Consider the following 13369-nt stretch of genomic DNA (forward strand, 5'->3'; position numbering starts at 1 on the left):
TCTGAGAGCAGTGACAGAAAAAATAAGGAAAAAAATAATACTGGAGGTGACTTAGACTCCTAAGGGAAAACACAAACAGGCAAGAGGAAGAAGGATATATATTAATTTATCAAAGGCAGTTTTGATAAAAGTAAAAAAAAACAGTTTACCTAAAGCACCTCCGTACATACCCTGGAATTATATATAACAACTCCGGGGTCACACAACATTGGTGAAAAAGTGGTTTTGATGAACTGCTTTCATTTTATTTAAGTTTGCTGAAACTACCTTTGACAACATGACTTGCTACCAAGGAAGAAAATCTGCAGAGAACTACAACAGTACAACAGAAAAGTTTCACAGAAGTCGGTTCCTTGCAGTAGCAGATAAAGATGAACAGACAAGAGGAAAAGAAGCAGAGGATAGTTATTTGAAGAAAACAATGTAACAATGTACATGGAGAGATCAAACTCTTCTGAGTGTATAGAGACAATTCTGAAAAGATGCAGAAGCTGCCAAGTGGTGCAAAATACAAAAATGTACGTATTTGTGTGTTTGACGGGTCATTAGTACCTTGTGACAGCAAACAAAGAAGTCAGGCATACTCATTCCACTGTTTTGTACAATTAGACAAATCAGACAAGGTCACTGGCATCACATTAGTAGTGTATGTTGCATTATTAGGTAAGGTGTGTATTGTAGACAGGGTCCCTGCATTCAGCTGTGTGCACTGCTGTTTACTGACTAATACACAGTAGTTTTTTTCCCCTATTTTAGTAAGTGATTTCTATTTTTCAAGATTTCACAAAAAGTCGGTAAAGGACTGAAGGCAGGTATTCTTATCTCACTGCACAGTCTTATCTCAAAACTTTTTTTTTCAGAAATTCATTTATTCATAAAGTCTAAATCATATAAACAAGCAAGGGCATCTAAATTTAATTCAACACAACTTCTAAACTATGATGGCAATCTTTTCGGAAAGAGATGAAATTATGAACAAAACATAAATAGTAATCTGCTAACCAGTTACATTTTCATTGATAAAATCTGTGCTTTTGATTTATTTGATCATTCCCTCCTATTACAAAAATGGCAAAATCTCAAATTCAGCTGAGGTATCATTACTTGGTTCAAAGATTACCTCTGTAATAGTCCCTATCAAGTCAGTGCTGAAGATATACCCTCTGAAATAGAACAGTACTTGTTGGGTCTCCGATGTCTTAGGTCCTATTCTGATGTTTCTTCTTTTTTTTTTTTTTAAATATTTTTATTCATTTCCAAAAACAAGAAAACATGAATGCAGGTTATTTATGACAATGAAGTATTTACAAATTATTTAAAAGGTAGGCTAAAACCTCTAAACAGATATCAAACATTAAAACCAAAATAAAGTATTTACAAGGGTGTCTATTGTTGACATATAATTGACTTTCTATACAATTGTTTCCTGATTATAATCTGCTGCAGTCATTATTCTCCAGTATTTCAGTTACTTTTTGCCATGCTACGTATAATGATGTAGTTCTTTCAGTTCTTCCTTTAATAGTGTTCATTTCCAATTGCGATACTGCTGACACCATATTCATGAATTGCTTAAAAGTTGGAGAAGCTTTGGATTTCCAGTTTGATGTAATGTTCTTCCTTGCAATAGCTAGGAGAGTCCATAAGATTACATATTTTGTTCTTGGCACACAGTCGGGTACAGGTGCATTAAACAAAATAATAGATTTGGAAATCTGGAATTTATCATTGAATACCATTTGCAGAAAATAATTTATTTTATCCCAATGTGGTTTAATCAAATGGCATTCGTAGAACATATGTTGCCTGTCTGCTTTTATTGATAAATCACATCTTCAGCAGCCAATATTTTTCTTAAACATAAGTTCCATTTTATGAGGGGTTACATAAGATCTGTGTATGAATTGCCATGTAAAAAGTCTCCAATGTAATGAAAGTGATGTCTGCTTTGGAGAGAGAAGAATTAGTTTTTTATCTCTGTCATTTGGCACATGTCCATTAACTGATCTATAATAATTCCATATTTTGTCATTATTATGCATTTTTATTTTTTTGTTTGTTTTATAAGTGATTTAAATCGGGAATTTCCCTAATTGAATATAATCATTTACACGGATGATTTCCTTGTTCTCAAATCAGATACCATTTCAAATAACCTGTAGTTCTAACTGTAAACAAGTTTCTCAATGCTTCTGCATTTCTCAAAACAAGCTGTTAAGAAATCTTAATAAATCATCAGTCATGAAATCATAACCTTCACCAAAACACGAGGAATTTCCTAATCCCATACTAGCTCACCTTTTACTAGCTAACTCCGAAAAATACTTAGGTCTTCTTTATTTTCTACATTCTTTTAAATGCCACACTGAAGCACCAGGAGATCAGATTTGTTACAGAATGTCAAGTTTTCTAATGCCAGAGTCTAAAAAAATCCCTGCAAAAAATTAATTGTACCTAAAGTTGAATATATTCCGTCTTTAAATTCTTCACACTCATCTATGAATACAAACCTAGTTCAAAAACAGCTAACAAAATTTGCAGGTTTATATTTCTAGCTGTACCCAGAACTTACCACTGACTATTACTACTAAAATCAAACTAGTCACCCATTACAATCACAGCAATGCTGCTTTTTGTTATACTGTTGTACAAAATAATCAAACTACGATCATACCTACCCTTACTCTCCAAACTAACAGTCAGGACACTTAATAACTGTCTCAGGGGGAAAATGATGTCCTCATTTACATGGCAATTCATTAAACAGCACCCCCTCCCCCATTTTGGACTAGATATTGTTGAGAAGTAAGCATGCTGAGTGTTACAATTAAACAGCACCCCCTCCCCCATTTTGGACAAGATATTGTTGAGAAGTAAGCATGCTGAGTGTTACAATTTGCCTGGGACACCCCATTTCAGAGCCAAAAAACAAAACTGCCACAGTTCTGTCTTCCTGATTTAGCTAGTATACCTGCAGTCCCCAAATTGAGAAAGAACTTGTATGCACCACCTCTGAACTGGCTGATATCAAGGACATGCATGAACGCAAGCACCATACAGGCAGTTCATCCAATCATAGGAGTGCTTTGCAAATCTGCTTCTAGCATTCAGTTGGATGCCAGTGTGTTAAATACTGCTGCCACCCTCACATGATTGTTTGAATTTGTAACTTGTGTAAGTTGCAAACAAACCTTACCCATCTGGTTAGTGTGGTCAAGTGGAGTGCAAACTTTCTGAACCTATGTAGTTCAAAAAAGGGAAGAACAGCAAAGATGGAGGATGAAGATATTCAGGTTTAGTCTCTCTTTTATGTCACTGGTGCAATTCCAAAGAGAGCATTTATTCACTGCATGGCTAGCACTGGATGAATACTGAACCAAGGTGAGCCAAGTACTCTGAATCTCTAGTAAATGTCTTTAAAATGGTGTGCATCCTCCTACATTTAATTATTGTGATGTGTAACTGTGAATCACAGCAGCAAATTGAAATACATTACTGTGACCACTATTTATTTAATTTCTTATTCCTTACAGTCACTGAATTTCTCAGTTTGGGGCATTCCAGAGCCTGATATTTGTGTGTAGTTCCTGTATGCCCTTTAACATTAAAATTAATTTGGAACCATATACATTAAGGACTTTTTTATTGCTACTGGGGCAACAGTAAGTGACAGAAGGACAATGTATGTGCACAAACAACCCAAAAAGCTTACTATTCCTCAGTTAGTATTCCTCAGGTGGGTCCTGTTACAGTCTAGAACTATACTCTCCCAATCATGTTAAAGTCATGACAACTTGAAATCAAGCCATACTGCCAAAACCATAAAGAGGATGACAATAATAATGATGATGATTTAGAAGTTATTCATTGTCTATTATTAACTTTTAAGAACACCGGCAACCACAACCAGTGACAAAACTGCCAAATCAGCAAGATAGGCGTGTGTGTGTGTGTGTGTGTGTGTGTGTGTGTGTGTGTGTGTGTGTGTGTGTGTGTGCATGCATGTGTGTACAGTAATATACATAAACTTTTTTTACATAATTGGGACCTCCTTGCTGCTGACTTCAGGTAATGAGAAAGTCAGCAGTGCCCATCAGGCCAATTTGTTCCCCCTTGAGGGTGCAAGTGTTGAGTTGTAAGTACTAACCTACTTGTTGTTCAGCATGCAGCAGTATTAACGTGGGTTCTAAGTCAATGCTGCCACAAGTATATCCTGGTGCAGATATCTACAACCTTCCCTGCTGCTTGCTTTCAGTTGACCCTTTTAGTCTCCACCATAGGTCTGCCTAGTAGTACAATAGCCCTAACCCTCCACTTGAGAAAGGGAAGTTAGGTTCCAAACATTTTCTTTTACCCTCAGGCTCTGAACTATACACATGAATTGCTACATGCATGCAATATGTCAGTGTCACAAATAGGCACTCTCTTCTACTGCCATTCAACCAACCCATCTAGTAATCATATTAGTAACACAAACTGCTTACAGATGAAAGGCAGAAAGGAATTATTGTCAGAGGACATTTTTAATCAAGTCTAGTAAGTCTGTAGGGATGGGTTACAAAACAAATTGAACTGATATAGTATTCTTACAAATTAGCAAAGCTTGTGATTCAGAATCTGCAAAAACTGTTATGACGGTACATGAGGGGATGTAGACAGTGTAATTGCAGGTTGGTTTAAATGGTGTTTAGATTTCAGATGTCAGATTCTGACAGACAGAATAGCTCTCTTATGAGAAATAAGTATTAGGATAAGCAAAGGATATGGGTAGGTGCCTGACTCAATGGCACAGAGAAATGGAGCCCATACTACAACCCAGGTGTCCAGGGTTCGATTATTAACCCTGGCACTGTAGAAGCCAGGGAGTGGGGACGGTACCTGGAACTCAGGGAGAACATTAGGAAGTGCAATTTCTCCAGTGAAGACCAAGGGGACCACTTCTCTTGCTTGAGGGGAGATTGCAGGGCTGCCTGTAGACAACATCCCTTGCAGAAGTGAGGGGAACCAGTGAACAGCCAACTGCATGCTTTCCTTCAACTCTGCAAGTTGGGTGTCCCTGGAGGAATCATAGGGTTAAGTAGAGAAATTCTCAGACAGCATCTAAATGACAGCACCTTCCAGCTGACCATCACCCCAGGGATGAGGAATGAATGGGTTGCTTAGTCAAGGGGGGCTGATGGTTGACAGACAGGTGGGGCAAACAGTGTTAAAGAAAGTTATGGGTAGTCACCATAAAGTACAGTTGCCTGCAAACTTGCCATAATTGTAGGTGTTTGAGTATGTTTACTGTTGCAGTAGTGCTAACTCTTGGGTGCTTCTGTTGCAGAAGGCCCAATGGTTGGCCTGACTTCTGAGTTTCAAATCCCACTGGCCAAGTGGACATCCTCCCAAATGGACATAAGGATGCCTGTGATATGAGATGAATCTATTTGTGCCATTAATAATTCTATCACCTGATAGAACAGAGATCTGGTAAAAGCCTGAGCAATGGCTTCCCAGACAACAAATGCCACAGGGAAAATCCAGGTCAATGAACTCAAAAACTGATTGTTCATGAGTTCTTCATTTGAAGTCTACTTTTTGAATCACTCCTTATGGCTTGGATATTTCAGCTTTGTGAAGAACTGGGATAAAGCCTTGTCTATGACCTAAACAACCTCAGTTTGATTAGTGGCTTGAGTGCTGGAGAAGCTGGGCAGGGCAGGAACTGAATGGCTGATGTTGGTTTGCCCATCGTCAAAGAAATGATCAGTGATCTGGCTAGCTGGCTGGCTGCCATTTGCAAGTGGAAGCTTGCTGATGAAGATGATCAGCTGGAAACCAGGGATGTTGGGTTGGCATCTCCAAACCAGTAAAGGTAGCACTCTTTCTACATGTGTGGAAAAATATATGCATAGGTTTGAGCATAGGAGGAGCTTCAGCTAATGTAGGTACTCACATCAGCCATTGAGGGTTGCAGTTAGGGTTAAAATTAAAAGCCCTGGATGTCCAAATTAATGAGGACTTCTGGTTTATCCTTTACAAGCCAGGAGAAGTGGCAGCAGAGGTGGCTGAGGCAGGAAAAGGACTGATGATGAAATTAGCCTGCCCCAGCAATAACTTGGGTTGCTAGTCTGGATGACCTATTGACAGGGCATGGCTACAAAAGGTTGATGGTCCTTAGATGGCTACAGTACCAGATACCCTTAATGCCTGTCTAGATGACAGATATTGCCAGTGCACTCTTGCCTGACTTGTTGGCTAAGTTGCCATGAACAAATGCATGGACTCAACTGATCAGAAGGAGCTGGTGGACTAGCAGGTTGGAAAGCAAAAAAAAAAAAATACTTACTACAAAAATGTGGCTTGTGCTGTAATTTCTAACTTCTGAATTTGGCCCATTGTTCTAAAAAGATATTCAGTGTCACTACATAACCACCTTTTAAATTCTGAAACGTAAATTTCAGTTCTACTGTGTAGCAGCATCTTAGTCTCAAAATACCACCATGTAACCATATTTAAAATTCTATAAATTCCAGCTATACTATGCAGCAACAGAAAATTCTTCCTACACAGGACATTTCTCAGCACCACTATACATTACTCACAGGAATGAAGACATAAAAGTCATATATTTAAAATAAAACAATAATCATAACAAACCTAAAAATATCATAAAGCAGAAATGCAGGTACATAGGAATGCTCATGAATTTGTGCCATAATTTGTTAAATGTTGTCAAGTGTAATATCACTAATAACAAAAATGAAAATACAGCAAGTTTAACATCTTATCTAAAATGAAAGTAAAAAGTTCCTTAATCTCTCTTAGGATAATCACCATCGTTGATGCTGGCTTCAACACCAACTCCGTCACCCTCCTCATCAGTTCTTTTTATCTATGCAACTATTCCACAGAGTACAAGGTAGTAATCGAAGACATGAGCACAGTACTATTAAAGCCACATAACATATGACCAGTCTAGTCTACCCATCTCCTCACCTGTATACTTTACTTAATTTTATCTTATTTATTTATTTATTTATTTACCATTTCTTATTCGGGTATGTAAACGAGTCCAAGGACCCTTTTCTGCCATGAACTGACAAATTATACAACAGTAACATAACAATTGAAAACAGATATTTCATAGGAAAATGGAAAAGGATAACATGTTACAGGACACAAATCATACAATGGCACAAATCATACAATGGCAGTAACATAAAAAGGCAGTAGATATTTCATGTATGGTAATGAAGAAACAGCAGAATACATATGCCCACCTTATTTTTTCATGCTAAAAAGAATGCAGCAGCAGTAATAGAACAATTTATTTCAGAATTTCAAGAAACATTTCATATATACATTCATATATATGCATATGTATGTATGAATAATTTCTAAAACATGATACAAGTTTATGTAAATTTCTGATACAAAGCAATGATTAGCAGTTCATGTTTTTGACTTTAATAACATCAGTTCTCACATGTGCACACCTTGGGGGTATTAAGAAACATTTTTAGTATACTGTTAAGTGAAATCATGTGAATGGTGTTGATACACAGGGAGGAGATGATTTAGAGACACAGATAGTGCAGTCATGCTACTGGAGAATTAGTGACTGCATACTGGTATGCAAACGATGAAATTAAACATCACAGCTTGATTGGGAGACACATGACATTCACCCATTCTGAGTACCAGAAATATTCTGTGTAAGAGCGAGGCCTGAGATAATACCTTAAAGAGAGCAGCAGCTACAGCTGGACAAGTTAGAGGCCATGTTTGGAGCCAGTGGTCATGCTGTTGCACACTGTCATCCTCTGTGGTACAGACAGGTCCACCAGTACCTAACATAACATAACATCACATCCATAACCAGGACACTGTTAACCACTGCTGTGTACAATAGGAGGGACCACAAGTGAGTTTGTAGACAGACAGTGTTGCAGTATCCTGCTGGACTGAAGTCTGTATCAGAGATAGTGTTGCAGCACAAAGGATCTTATCTGAAGAAGACAAAAGATCTGTGCATGTGCAAAGATGGCATTAAAGCTGAAATGTTATATTGGGAGAGCCTAGCTACCATGAACCATGGTGATGGCTGTAGTTAGAATTACTTCTGTGTGGATAGTGTATACAATGTACTTAAATCTTATTATTTAAATCTTGTTATTCCGTCCCTTCTGGAATCCGGTTTATATATATGTAGCATTTTAATTCATACTTAATTTGGGGCTGTGTGTTAGAGTGACTAAACTCTTGACTAATTCAGATATAAAAATATTCTGCTTACTGGCTTGTGTTCTGTACAATTAGTGCCACGGTGGTGCAGCGGTAGCATTGTTGCCTCACAGCAAGAGGTTCTCCCGTTTGATTCTTGGCTGGAGTGCAGGGAGTGCCTTCTGTGTGGAGTCTGCATGTCCTCCCCACGGTTGGCTGGGCGTTCGAAAGACATGCATAAATGGGCGTGCCTTCGTTGAAGGTTGAACGTCGAGCTGGCACCTCGGCGTTCGTTAAAATCTACTGCCAATCATTAGCGGACCGGAGTTCTGCTGTGGCGACCCCTAACCGGGAAAAGCCGAAAGACAAACAACAACAACTGGTTTGTGTACAATTACAGTATTCTGAATTCAGCACTAGGTAAAATGCTGAATCAATATTTGACAACATATGGAATTTTATAAGTAGTAATACAAAGTTGATTCTCAAATATTCATTTCATGCTTTAGTGATTGATGATTTTAGTATAAGCACATTTGCTCAAATTTAACAAAGCTAGAAGTACGTTTGCAAGGATGTCCTTTTTTTAGCAAAAAGCATCTCAGGTACAACCAGTGTAGCCCGTGGTTTCATGAAGCAAAGGGGAGAAGACTGTCTCAAAGTAAATGTATTTATATGACAAGACACAGCAATGTGTGAAACTGATTTCATCTTGTAAAGTTAGGCAAATGAAAAAGAAGCGTGAAAAATCAAAACCTAAAATATACTTCTCAGAAAATATGATACTTTTTTGTGGATTCTGTATAATTAGAGTTCAAATAATATGTAACTTGTTGCCCATGGTCACAGCGACACTAGATGCAATTAGAAATAGAGTTGTAATAAAATAATAGCCAAATGATACAGCTGGTAAAATATTTCAGTATATTACACTGCATAAGTCAATTCTGCATTAAAGAAATATGTTTTGCTCACCAGCTGAGTGTTAATGTTACAGATTAACAATGTTTTTGTTCATACTCTCTTCCCTTATACATTAGTACAGACAAGCATATTGCATATAATATGGATAGAACGAAGTGTCACCAAAATAAATAGACAGCCTATTAGCTAAGTAACCAAGATTATTACTTTTTAGTCTGCTTTTCCAGTTAGTATTTTACCTGATGATGTTCCTTATATGATTTTAAGACATGACGAAACAGTTTAAATATGTTACATGAGCTACCATGTAGGGTTTTTATAAGAAATAGTAAAACTGCATGTAATTTAGTGAAGATGATTCATTGTAAACCATATGGAAAAATACAAGAGTCTGGTTACAAGTTTCTTGCTTATGCCCACTATACTTATAAATTCTGGTAAACATGTCTAAATTCAGGTCAGTGTGTTCCTCTTGAAAATATATTTACTGAAGTGCTGAAAGTGGAACAGCATTTGTGGTCAGCAGAGTCCATTGCTAAGATACTGCACTTTTCGTAATTTAAGTCAAAACTTCTAGTGATAACTGCTATAAACATTAAGTGATAAGAAGCCATGTTAAATATAACTTAAATAATTCAAATGATGCAGCAAGATTTGCTTATACGTTGAGCCTTGTATTACAGTTAGACGTTAAAATGTGTCAAGTACTGCTGTGCATACCTCTTCAGATTTTCACTTCATATTTTTGGTCTTTTCCTCATAAAATGTGTGTTTTTCTGGCAAATCACTGAAGACTGAAGTCACTAAATAACAACACACATTTAGGTTTCAGACTTTATGTCCTTTAGAAAAATGCATGCTAACACAAAACTTGTTATTCCAGCAACTTTCCAAGAGCAACATTTAAAATTTGTCCCTGTTTTTGAGCCTTTGTTTGCCCATTATTTTAAGCTGTGTCCAGATTTTTTGTTCTAAGAGGTTGAGAGGCACACTTCTGTGTGCTAACATCTATACAAGAAGGCATAGCGCCTGTAGGGTAAACAGAGATTAAATATAATGTAAGCAATAGTGGTCACAGTATAAATTCAGCTACAAGGTATCTGAGATTTAAAGGTATAAACCAGTTTGCTCAAATGCCAGGTTTCATTATTACCCAGTGTAGCAATGTTATCAAAAGAGCTGTGGTCACAGTATAAATTCAGCTACAAGGTATCTGAGATTTAAAGGTATAAACCAGTTTGCTCAAATGCCAGGTTTCATTATTACCCAGTGTAGCAATGTTATCAAAAGAGCTGTGGTCACAGTATAAATTCAGCTACAAGGTATCTGAGATTTAAAGGTATAAACCAGTTTGCTCAAATGCCAGGTTTCATTATTACCCAGTGTAGCAATATTATCAAAAGAGCTGTGGTCACAGTATAAATTCAGCTACAAGGTATCTGAGATTTAAAGGTATAAACCAGTTTGCTCAAATGCCAGGTTTCATTATTACCCAGTGTATGGACTGTGCAAAGAATCATCAAAAGGCAACTAAACCACCAAGTCAAACAGGAGACTTGCTAGGTCCATTTGCGTATTAAACTTCAGAGTGAAATGTCTTCTGCTATAGCACTAAGCAGTCTGCGGTGAACTTTGCTGGCATTTGTTCTTTCAAGTAATAGCATCTCTCAGATTACAGGCTAAGTATAACCTGCTCACCAGCCGGCACAAGAGAAGCTCAGATATTTTACAAACACTTAGGAGACAATCATAAGACAGTCAACTGTAAAATGGTATTAAAACAGCAGTTACTCGAAAATCAGCTAACCGCAAAACTTGTTCAATTTTAATTGGATCATGGTCATCACAGTTTATTCTGTAGTTTCTTGACTGGACATCTGCAATTAGATTTTTGCCAGAATTTTACTCAAGAAAAAAACAATGTTATAGTATCATTTTGGAGTCAGTTTTAAGAAATGACCTGTTCCTTGCTATTTGTTTGCAACATTATCTGAATAATGCATTGTTCTTGCCTATTAGTTGATAAATTCTCATTTTGTTAATAAATTGCTCATTGTGCTTTTTATATCTATTCATGCATCTTATGATTACTTAGAAATTTGTAAATAAAATTTTCAACCTGCTCTAACTAACCAATACTTTAATTAGGAAATACATTTACGTTTATCTTATTTCTCACTAGGTCTCCAACATTTAATTACATTTCTGCCATTTAAACTAGAACTCTGTCAGGTAGCATTGGCATCAGTTTGTCAGGAGGTCATACAGTATCTCAGGAGCCAGAAACTGGATTTAAGAAAATAACAAAGTAATTATTTTTTTGTTCACAAATACTGGAACATTATTCAACTTAGTTCACTTTAAACTGTCCTCCACAAATAATGTAGCCTACTACCTCTCAATTGTCATTATTTTGGAGAAGAGTTCCTATTTTCAGGTCTGGTTTACCCCCGTACATGACGTTCCTACTTCTGGAGGCATGGTCCTATTTTCAGACTTGATTTACCCCTTCACACAATTTCTGAGTTCCCTTCATCACATATGACTTTTGAAGCTGTCTAGTACTCAGAAAACCACACTATATAATCAATGTACTATTGGAACCAATAATTTAAGGAGGATAAACATGTTGCCTCTCCATTTTTCCGAACCAAACATTAATGACTTTATATGGTAGAATTTTGCAATAAAGTTCAATAAAGTGTACATATTTTACATCGTCTCTTTGATAATGCTTTTAAAATTTTGTATCATTTTTGTTACTCTGTTTTTTAAATGCGTTTCTGAGTATCATCACACATTTCTACTAGAAGCAGGAAGAATTAGTGCTAATTGATATTAAAATGTTACGCTAATTAGATGTCCAAATTTTTGGTTGGCTGTACCTACTTTTCAAGGCCTTTGCTCCTGTTTTCAATGTCTGCGAGTTGAGAAGTATGACTCTCATGTATAAATAAGGAGGATGCTTTTGACATGAAGGTATGTGCAGCATTAACCTTCCTTGCTACAGGGACCTTTCAGCATCAGACAGAGTACATGCTTGGAATTTCACAGGCATCAACTTTGCAGATCTTACACCAGCTCCTAGACATGGTGCTGCAGCATGGGGAGGAGAATACATGGTTTCTAAGGACAGCAAAGGAGAGATCTACCATTATATGGGTGTTTTATAACACAGTCCATTTACATGAGGTGCAGGGAGCCATTGATTGCACACACATCATAATCAAGGCCCCCACCTGCTCCACACTGCATCCAGTACATCAACTGAAAGAGCTTCCATTCCACCAACAGGTGCATGCAATGTGTCAGTGTGTCACCCAAACATTTCCCATGATAGACATCTGGCAAACATGCAACTTTTTGCAATATTTTGTGGGGAGTGAGTTACTACAACATCATCTAGTTGGTAAGGGTGCACTTTAGCAGTAACACAGGCCAGTACATACAGTTCACATTCAAACAGCAGGCCACATTTAATGGTGTCCACTGTTGTGTGTTGCAAATGATACTGGGTATGCCATGTGTGATGACCCTTTCCAGAATCCCCCTACCATGGCTGGATTCCATATATTCAAAGACATGGAATGCTGTTGGATGACTACATCTGATGGTACACTGCAGTATACATCTGAGATCTGGACTCAAATACTCATGGTGTGCACCCTCTTACATAATATGGTAGTATACATGCAGATACAGCAATGTGGAAGCATTGCAGTACTTTTGAAAGTCCTGCTGTAGCTTCAGCTGACTAGATGGACACAGAGTCATTGGAAGAAGAAGAACAGGTTGTAGCAGCACTTCATGCAAGGCAGAGATGGTGCAGTACACTGCAACACTGGCAAACAGACAACATTTGGTCCATAAATATGGGCAATGATACAGCGATACAGACAACACAAACTAAAACGAATGTATGCATTATCACATCTTGGCTATGCAATACAGTGCACTGATTGACCATATGGTGCATCAGACATTACCATACTGACACAAGTCAGAGGGTGGGCAGGGCAAAGCCATCATCACCTGGACATGTCGAATGAGGGCACAGTGGCAGGTGACAACAATACTACCACATGAGCTAAGGTCACGACAGGTAGATGTTAAAGCCACACAAGTTAGCATCAGATTAAGGGAGTTAAGGATCACATCCTTCTGAGGCAGGATGCAATTTTAATGTCACAGATGCTAGCCATGTGGACTGTGTTAGCTTGCAGTTTTGGGGCTTCAT

The 13369-nt window shown here is 37.5% G+C and overlaps 1 protein-coding gene across 1 annotated transcript in view; it reads right to left on the bottom strand.

Annotated features, from left to right (window-relative positions):
* The window catches only part of SEMA4B (semaphorin 4B), a 1355182-nt gene that overhangs the window by 404915 nt on the left and 936898 nt on the right, over window positions 1-13369 (bottom strand). The gene's annotated exons all lie outside the window — the stretch shown is intronic.

This window comes from Protopterus annectens, chromosome 7.part0 (assembly GCF_019279795.1).
Source record: "Protopterus annectens isolate FY-2018-M chromosome 7.part0, PAN1.0, whole genome shotgun sequence".
NCBI classification, from domain to species: Eukaryota; Metazoa; Chordata; order Ceratodontiformes; family Protopteridae; genus Protopterus; species Protopterus annectens.